Here is a 10573-nt window from a genome sequence, read left to right as displayed (position 1 = left end):
ATTTTTGTTCGTCTTTGTAAATTTTGTTTATCTCTTTCTCATACACTAACCTCTGAAGTTTTATAGGTTTCCCTGGGCATCTTCAAACAAAAAGAAGAGAGAGCCCGTGCCACTGGGGATAAAGAGCAGCTTGAGGTCGTTGCTGAAGTGCTCAAGAATGATAAGAAGAAGCTAGAAGGCAGTCTGGCCTTCCTGACTACTGAATCTCAGAAAGCCTAGAGTAGGGCCGACGACTTGGAAAACTAGGTGAGGGAAGCCGAGAGAGCTAAGGCGGAGGCTGAAGACAAGCTAGCTTGCGAGAAGAGAGTTTTCAATTCAACTTACTTCCAAGCTACTTCGAAGCTCAAAAAGGCTGAAGAGGAGCTAGTCAAAGTGTAAGGTGACTTGGAGTTGGCTCGTCAACGAGTTGATGTTACGTCTGGGGAGGTCGAGCAAATGAAGGCCGACATTGAAGCTAGGCTTGCCAAAGAATGCGAGGAGGTTGAGTCTGACACTTGCAGTGCCTTTTTCTTTACTTTGTGGCGGAAGCATCCTGAGGTTGACTTTTCTTTCTTCGGCGAGGAAGCCGTGAAGAAGGTGAAGAATTTTGCTGCCGAAGCTGCAAGTAAGGAAGTCATCGATGCCTCGCCCATTCCTGATCAAACCGAGGTCGCCCCTCCTTCTGAAGATGCTAGCAACCCAGCTCCTCATGATGCGGCTGCTCCGAGTTAACCGCTAGGACTATTTTCTTTTCTTTATTATTATTTTTTGTACTTTGATTTTGAAAGTAATACATCTTGCTGTTCCAAAAAACTCTTGTTTCTTTGTCGTTTGTTGCAAGTTGAAAATCAAACATGAAAATCATGCATGAAATTAGCTTAGTTAACTCAGGTGTATCTTTAGCTTGCAACTGATAGATTTCAAGATCGAGTAATCTCGGATAAAGTGTTAAGGTGGTATTCTCTTCGTATTTTAGTTTTGAGTTTTGAGTTTTGAATTCATTTTCAGTTTTATATTTTGGGTGTCTGTTTTGGGATTCCTGAAAATGTATTTTTTTTTGTCATTCTGCAAAAATGTTTCTCAAAACTGAAAACTGGAAAACGCGTTCACTTTGAGATTTTGAGAAAAATTATTTTATGATATTTTATTCAATAAATTTGATTCAAAGTAAATTGTAAATATTTATTAATAAATTATAAATTTAATTTAATAAATTTAAAATATAATACCAAGAATAACCGATGATTTAATCATATATAATAATGTATTAAAATTACAAAATGCTTTTTAAAATTATTTTTAATTTGATCCAACTAATAATTTCACAATAAAATTATTTTTACCTACAAATAAAAATTTGACATTAATTTTAAAATTTAGATTACTCACCATAAATAGCAACAGAAAAAATTTATCCAAAATCATTTTACATAATAGAAGAAATCACATGGAGGGTAGAAGAAATCACAGAGAAGAAATGGCAGAAGGTAAAGGTGGTGACGGGCGATGGCAGTGGCGGTGGTGAGTAGTGGTGGTGGCAGATCTGGACTTGGAGGGCAGTGGTGGGGATGGCGGTGGCAGGCGATGGCAGTGGCTGTGATGGCAGTGGCAGATCTGGGCTTGAAAGGCAGTGGCAGTAATGGTGGTGGCGAGCGATGACAGTGGTGGTGATGGCAGTGGCAGGCGATGGCGGTGATGGTGTTGGAGGGCAGTGGCGAGCGGTGATGGCGGTGGCGATGGAAGATCTGGGTTGCTTGTTGGAAGAGAGCAAGTGGAGGTTGGAAGAGAGAAGGAAGAGGGAGTACGTGAGAAGGAAAACACCTGCGTTTTTCGTGTTTTCATTTTTTGTCGTGTTTTGGTTGAAAACACCCAAAATGACTTTTTGCTGTTTTCCATTTCTTTTACAAAATTTTTTGTTGTTTTCAAAAATGCATTTTTGAAAAAAACAAAGAGAACATGTTTTCAATATTTTGAAAAACTGAAAATAGAAAATGGACTGAAAATGGCAAAGAGAACAGGCCCTAAGATTTTATAAGTTTGAGCCATATGTCCAGTAGATTGCAAATCGTGAATACTCACGCAAACGAAACCTCAGCTAACATACAATTGCTCGGTTAACATTAAATTAAATCGCTTTCTGCTGTCAAGTTATATGTCCAGATGGATCACAATTCGATCCCAACTAACATACCATGACTTTTAAGAGTTTTGTGAGGTTAAAGTGAACACCTAGGTAGGTCGCAAACCATGACTTTTGTCAAGATGAAAGGACCCCATCTAGTGAACCATGACTTAAAATTTTTTAGCTGAGATAGTCACTTAACAGGTACCATACCATGACATTGCAGTCAAGATGAATGGGCTTTAGTTCGTGAACTATGGCCTAGAGCGAGGACTAAGAGCAATGCTTAAATAGCCACAAACCATGGCACGTAGGCCAAGTTGAATTGACTTCAGCTCGCAAACCATAGTCTTTTAACCCGGAATTAATGTTATTTCTTGTCTCTTATTTTTAACAAAAAGTGTGTTGGTCTCTTAAGATATAGCCACTCAAGAGGAGGGGTGAATTGAGTGATTAAATTTTTTTTCAATTTAAATAAATATTCTCAATTAATGATTTTATTAAAAAATATATATTTGATAAATATAATAAATTATATTTGAGATTAATAATAAATGTAAACCACAAGATATAACAAAAATAAATATAATGAGGCATAAGACAATTTATAGTGGTTCGGTGTCTTCACATACATCTAGTCCACTATCCCAAGATCTAACCACCCTTGGGGTTCTACTAAAATAATTTCACCAAGATTTCCACATTATCTCACATTGAAAACTAGATATACACCTAGATTACAACGGGTTCTAGACAACCATAACACTAAGGTTTTCTTCCTACCTTACCTTAAAAACTAGATTCACCTAGATTTTAATGGTTCTAGAAAACCTATTCAATCCATAATAGTAATTTAGATGTTACAAATAATTTATCCACATTTGGACACAAATAAGCAATTAAAAACAAATTATACAAGGTAATAATATTTAAATAAATAAATAAATTTGTAACCTCAAATGGAAAAGTTCGGATTTGTCGTAGAAGACTCGAAAAAATTTTCTCCTCTTGCCTTGTGGCTCTTCGATGGATGTGCAATAATATTTTGAGAGCCTCAGATTGGTTGGATACTTTGCTTGAAAGTATTTGAGAGCTTTCGGGTACTTTGGATATGTAATGGAAGCACTTGGATTCTCAAAAAATGAGTTTGGAGGGGTATTTATAAGCCTTTTAGCCACTAAAGAAAGAGTTAATATGAAGTTTGAAATTCAAAAAATGTTTCGACTTTCTCAAACAATAAGAAAACATGTCTTACCTTTAATTCAAAATAAATTTACTTTTTGTAGGAGAAATCAAGATTTGAAAATTCAAACATAAGCTTTTAAGACATAAATGATTAAAACAAAAAAACATGTCTAAAAAGAATCTCCTTTAATTCAAAATAAATTTACTTTTTGTATGAGTAAGAGACATGTCTAAAAATAATTCTCCTTTAATTCAAAATTTGAAAATTCAAATATAAACTTTTGAGACATAAATGATTAAAACAAGAAAACATGTCTAAAAGCAATCTCCTTTAATTCAAAATAAATTTACTTTTTGTATGAGTAAAAGAAAACATTTATATCATAAAAATATTTTTGTTAATCATCAAAACTTAATTAATATGAGCAAGTTGGCTCAACAAGGTAGATGCAATAAGATCCAGCAGTGACAATCATAAGTTCAATTCATTAATGAGATAATGTCAGCATAAATGAAACATCAATCAATGAGTAGTATTATGTAAAACAAAAGTGTTGGTTATCGGAAATATGGTCTGAGGTGTTCTGGATTCCATGCTTGCAGAAGGATAGCCCCATCCACATTCACCAAATAATATGCTCCGTTGCCCAAATTTTCATTAATAATGTAGGGACCTTCCTAGTTCGAGCCTAGTGTCCCGTCGTTGGCCTTGCGAGCTCCATGGAGGACAAGGCGTAACACAAGATCATCGATGCCATAGCACCAAACTCGAACCCTCTTGTTGTAGTATCTTGTGACCTGCTGTTGATAGGTGGCCAACCTCATGCGAGTTAACTCCCTTGCTTTCTCGAGCAAATCGAGGTTTGCGACCAGTAGCTATTCGTTGTTCTCCGGGTTGAAGGTGGCTCTTCTCTAACTAGTCACTTTGTATTCAGTCGGGATCATTGCCTAAGAATCATAAACCATGGAGAAAGGGGTTTCTCCCGTAGTGGTTCAGGCTGTAGTTCGGTAGGCCCAGAGCACCATTTGTAGCTCGTCCACCCAGGCTCCTTTTCTTGCTTCCATTTTTGTCTTTAGGATCTGCTTGATTATTTTGTTGACGGCCTCGACTTATCCATTGGTTTGGGGGTGGTTTACTACCGTGAAACTTTTTTGGATGTTTAGCTATTCGCAAAACTGGATGAACTGCTCGCTTGTGAATTGGGTTTTGTTGTCTGTGAAAATCTGTTGGGGAACCCCAAATTTGCAAATAATGTTACTCCAAACAAAATTTTCTACCTTTGATTTGGATATTTCTGTGAGCTCCTTTGCTTTCACCTATTTGGTGAAGTAATTAACTGTTACTATAGCATATACTTGCACCCGCCTCGAGCTGTTGAGAGTGGCTCGATCAAATCTATACCCCAAATGGTGAAGGGCCATTGGCTGTACATTTGCTACAGATAAGCGGGTAAAGCTCGTGGTACCTTTGCAAATCTTTGGCATGTGTCACACCTCTTTACCAGATTCATAGCATCTTGCTTCATGGTTGGCCAGTAGAAATCCCCATGCGTGGTTGCCACAGTGACCCGCATGTATCTCATTGAGAACTGCTTGGCAGTTAGGGTCATTGAGGCACCTCAACAGCGGGGCTGTGAACCTTCTTTTGTAGAGCATATCGTCGTGAATGCAGTACCTAGTCGCGCGAGCTCGTATACGTCATGCTTCTACTTTGTTGCCTGATAACTTTCCCTCTTGTAGGTAGATGACAATAGGCCTCATCCATGAGTTCGGGCTCACCGCAATTGCTAATATTTCACCTTGCCCTTCCGTGCTTGGTGCTGCTAGGAACTCCACTGGAATGGCTCCCAAGGAGTTTACTTCTCAGGCTGATGCCAAGTGAGCTAGGGCATCAAAGTGAGAATTCTGATTCCTTGGCACTTGGTTCATCTCGTATCCTTCAAAAGTTTGCATTAGATCCCGGACTCTCTTGAGGTAAGCCACCATCTTTGAGTCCTTAGCCTGATATTCTCCTTGTATCTGAAGTACTACGAGCTGGGAGTCACTGAAAACCTTTAATCTTTTCTTTTACCTCATTCGCTAGGCATAGTCCCGCTAGTAGGGCCTCGTACTCCGCTTCATTAGTGGTAGCTTTAAACACGAATCTCATCGCATAGGGGATTTTGTGCCCTTCCAGGCTTATCAGGAGCACTCCAGCTCCAACTTCGTGCTCCCTGGAAGACCCATTTACATATAGTTCCCAGGATGGATTTTCTAAAGGTCTGGGCTCCTCTTCTGTTGGGCCTGTGAATTCGGCAATGAAATTCGCTAGTACCTGCCCTTTTTATGGCCGACCTTGGTTTGTATTCTAAGTCGAACTGAGCGAGCTCGATGGCGCATTTGAGTAAACGGTTGGAAGAATCGGGCTTCTGCAAGACTTGCTTTAGTGGGTATTTGGTCAACACATCGATTCAATGCGCTTGGAAATAGGGGCGCAGCTTCCTCGATGCCACCACTAAGCAATATATGAGCTTTTCCATAGGGGTATATCTGGTTTTCGCATCGAGCAGCCTATGGCTCACATAATACATCGGGTATTGCACCGTATTTTCTTCTCGCACCAGCACTGCGCTGATGGCATATTGAGACACCTCCAAGTAGATGATCAACTCCTCTCCTTCCTTTGGTTTTGACATAAGGGCGCGTCCCATATACTCTTTCAGTTGTTGAAAGGCGATTTCACAGTCTTCCATCCACTAGAAGCTTTTTGCCTGCTTCAACACATTAAAGAATGGGATACACTTATCAGAGGCTTTGGAGACAAACCTACTGAGGGTAGCGATCTGGCTATTTAAGCTTTGCACTTTCTTTAATTTAGTGGGCGATCTCATGTCAAGCAGAGCTTGAATCTTTTCAGGGTTGGCCTTAATCCCTCTTTCATTCACCGTGAAACCCAAGAATTTCCTAGAAGCTACGCCGAACGTGCACTTGAGTGGATTTAGCCTCATTTGATATTTTCTTAGGATTTGGAACATCTCGTCCAGATTGCAAACATGGTCATCAATCTGCTTAGACTTCATCAGCATATCATCCACATATACTTCTATGGTTTTCTCAATTAGATTCTCGAACATCATATTAACCAAGTGCTTATAGGTCGCTCCAGCGTTCTTAAGCCTAAAGGGCATCACTTTGTAGCAATATAATCCTCGATCTGTGATGAATGAGGTGTGCTCCTTGTGTAAGAACCCATATTTTCACAAGGTTACCACATAATTTAAGTAAGTTTAGAATACCGAAAAATTAGCTAATAGCAGTTATAAGTACCAAATCGTCTATAGGGAGTACCCTGGAGCTGAGATATCTAAGGAAAATGATACGGCTTTAATGAGCATTTCGAGACATGATTTATGGTATCAGAAAAAATTAGATTAGGAACGATTTTTGATACAACTAAAATGCAGCTGCAATTTAGGTTGAAAAACTGAAATGTTATAGGAAACTTTTGGAAAGTCAACAAAAGCTTGAGGGGGGCTTCGTTTCTTCATAAGGAATAACCCTTCAGTTGTTTCAGGAAGAAACGAAAGAGTTTGAGGCTAAAACGAAGATTCAGACCTAAGTGCAATTTTTTGAAATTGCCGGAGGGAGGTCAAAATGACATTTTTTTCAGAATCTTTGTGAGTCTAATGGATGTTTTAGGACTTGAGGGGCTAAGTGAAAAGGGCGAAAGTGAGAAAAGCCAAATTTGAGAAGTCGAAGTGTAATTTCAAGAAAACTTGTAAACAACAATGGACGACCAGCCCATTCCATCGTCAAATTGGCCAGGGGGAACCCACGAGGAATGGTCGGGGACGCCTTTAGGTCAAGTCATGGTCGACAATAGCTACCAGGGTGGCCGGATTTAGAGAAAAAATTGACCAAAAAGCTGGCCAGTTTGTCGTACGCCTGCAAGTGGTGATTTCGGTTAGATAAGGATGCCTCGAGGTCGATCTAAGGTAGGTTTATGCTCTAAGGCTCATAGGTTGGCCAATCTCGGGCATTTGAAGCATCGAAGATGCCTATAAATAGGAGTTCCACGATGGTGAAAAATGGAAGAATTAGAGCTTCAAATCAACTTATTTTCAAATAAATTGAGAGTCAAAACCATAGGGCTTTTGTTTCCCATGGCTTGAAGAAGAAATTTGGAGATTTTGGTGAGTTTTGGTTGAGGTTTGAGGGTGTTTCGAACTTGACCAGAGATGGGAGGCGGAAGCTTCGGCCGAGGCTTTAAGCCTTCGGTTGAAGGCTTTCCGGCCATCCTTTGGAGCTTCAAGATGGGCCAAAAGGATCGACTGGATGAGGGCTTTCGAGGGGTGGAAGAAACCAAAAACGCCGGCAAGCCGTTGCCGAAGAAGACGACTGGCTCATGGCTGGCACGCACTGGCCTTCACACGCTGCCAATCACCCTAGCGTGTGGGGGCGCATGCGGGCGCATGGATGGATGGAAAAATACGCAAAAATGTTAAAAAAATCAAGAAAAATATTTTATGGGGATTTATGCAAAAGTTTTGAGGTTTGCCTTCCCGATGTATCGATATTCACACCTAACAGTCTCGTTTTGTGTGAAAACGCAGCATTCGGGTAAGTTCAGTAATTTTCCTTTAATGTTCTTTGACTTTAATGAATTATTGTGGGAAAATATTGGAGAAAATAATCCCGAAGGTATTTATTTGGATTTTTAGAAGGAAAAATGAAGAAAATAGAAGAAAATGAGAAAATTAATGTTTTGAGATATTAAGTGATTAAATATGATTTATAGGGTTGTTGTGCTTGAGATAAAGTGATTTGGTGTAACTTTTGAGGGTTGACACAAAAATCGAGGTCGAACACCCAAATTGAGGTGATGCACGTTTTTTGAGGTTTTTCAAACTTCATGCTAAAGGTAAGTGATACTTCCCAAATGGATTTAGTTTTATGAAAATGCTTGGTTTGTAAGTTGTTCGATTCCAAAATTCCATTTTATGTAACTGATCTTATCATGTTATCATGCCTTGATGTGAATATATCATGTAGATTGCATTTACATGTTTGATTTATGAAATATGCATATGAGCATGATGAGATTCACGGTCATACGTTGCATGGGTTTGAGATTAGGTACTGGTGCTGTTGCTTTGCCAAGGGTGCACCCATACACCCCGGTCTGGCAGGGAGACTGAAAAAATGGCGGGTAATCTTAAGGTGCAGTCGACCCAAACATGAGAGTTATGATGTTATGTGCATTACATACATACATGAGCATTAAATGTTTTGTCCCCTTACTTAGATGATTCATCATCTAACTTGGGCTTTGCCCTTAGAATATTCAAACGTTCTAGATGGAGATTGTAGTAGAAACGAGAATGAATGAGGCATGAAATGGCATTTAACAAAGTGCATGATGAATTGAATGTATGTTATGTAGCCCATGTATTTAAGCTTTGCTACTTCGAATTCTAAACGTTTTGAGAAATGATGATGTAGAACCATATTTAGGGTTAATGTTAGTTGAGAACTTATGTTATGTATTAAGTCATGTTGAGAAATTTATGTTCCCGTGATGTAAGAATTGATTTATGATTAATATTATGATGTTAGGTTCAATTCTAGCTTTTGCATTTGATATTTATGATGATTCTCCTTGGAGATAAATGAATGAAAATTTTGGAATGGATAAAAATAATGATATGAATTAGCTTTAAGTTTGAAAGAAAAAAAAATTATTATCCCAGAATTGTCCTGAGTTTTAACGAGCTCGAAAAACGGGATGTTACACATTGTTTTCAAGTTTCATAGGAATCTGGTTGTACCCCGAATAAGCATCCATGAAATTGAGGAGGAGCTGGTGACTGGCTATTGTGTCCACAAGCTGGTCTATCCTAGGCAGAGGGAAGCTATCCTTTGGGCATGCCTTATTCAAATTCGTGAAGTCAAAGCAGGGTCTCCACTTCCCATTCTTCTTCTTTACTAGGACCGGATTAGCTACCCAAACCAGGTAATGAGCTTCTCTGATAAACTTGTTTTCCAGAAACTTGTCTACTTCTTCTTTCAAGGCCGTATAGCGCTTTGTAGTCATAAGCCTTCTCTTCTGACGAACTCGCCTATGATTCGAGTCTATATTGAGTCGGTGTAGCATCACATTCGGATCTATTCCTACCATATCGTCATGATTCCAGGTGAACACGTCCAGATTTACCTTCAGAAATCCAATTAACTAGGCTTTTACCTCTGGGGTGAGGTCCCTACCCAACTTGAGACACCTCTCAATGTCTGTGTTGCTAACCACAATATCTTCCAGCTCGCCCACCGGGCCGGTAGCTCCGTCATAGTTCACCTCACGTGGATCTAGCCCGAGACTAACTCCCCTTTCACTGAGAACAGGCGACCTCCTTCCTGAGACAACATTGACCTTCTTCCCTTTGAGCCCTATTTTCAATGCTTCTTCATAGCATCGTCTTGCTAAATATTGCTCGCCTCTTATGCACCTTGTCTCATTTGGAGTTAGGAATTTGATCCCCAGAGCTCTGGTCGAGGCGACCATATTTAAATCGTTCATTGCGAGCCTCCCCATGACGACGTTATAAGCTGATGGGTAATTGATGATCAAGAAATTCGCCATCACGGAGGACTGGTGATCTGAGCCCCCAATTGTGAGTCGGAGTCTGATACGCCCCATTGGAATCACCAAGTCTCCAGTAAAACCATAAAGCATTTTTGGGGATGCTATCAACTGATCTGACCCCAGGCCCATTTGGTCAAAATATCCCCTGTACATCACATTCACTGAGCTGCCCGAGTCTACCACAATTCTCCGTACTTCAACGTTGCCAATCCAAGCTCGGACCACAAGAGCGTCGTTATGAGTCCAATGTACGCCTCTGTTGTCTTCTTCTGTAAAGATGATGTCGTTGGGGGTAGTCCTGGCCTTTTTGGACGGTTCCTCCTATCTATTGTATGAAGTGAGCAACAGGTGACTGGCCTCCCGCACATAACGTTTGTGCGACCTGTTAGATGTTCCTGCGATATGAGGCCCACCATGAATAGTGAAAAGGGTTCTTACTACAGGTGCCCGCTCCTGCTCAAGAGCTCGACGAGGCTCTGGTTGGGCCTGTTGTTGGGACAGCTTATCTCCTAGCCGCACCACATAATCGCACAGGCAACCTCTCCTGACCAGTTCTTCGATTGCGTCCTTCAATACCCAACACTCGGAGGTGTTGTACCCCGTCTCGTTGTGGTAGACGCAAAACTTATCCTTGTTCTTGAATTTGTTAGGAGTCTTGATGGAATTAG

The sequence above is a fragment of the Diospyros lotus genome, chromosome 12 (assembly GCF_014633365.1).
Source record: "Diospyros lotus cultivar Yz01 chromosome 12, ASM1463336v1, whole genome shotgun sequence".
NCBI classification, from domain to species: Eukaryota; Viridiplantae; Streptophyta; class Magnoliopsida; order Ericales; family Ebenaceae; genus Diospyros; species Diospyros lotus.
This window is presented reverse-complemented; position numbering follows the sequence as displayed.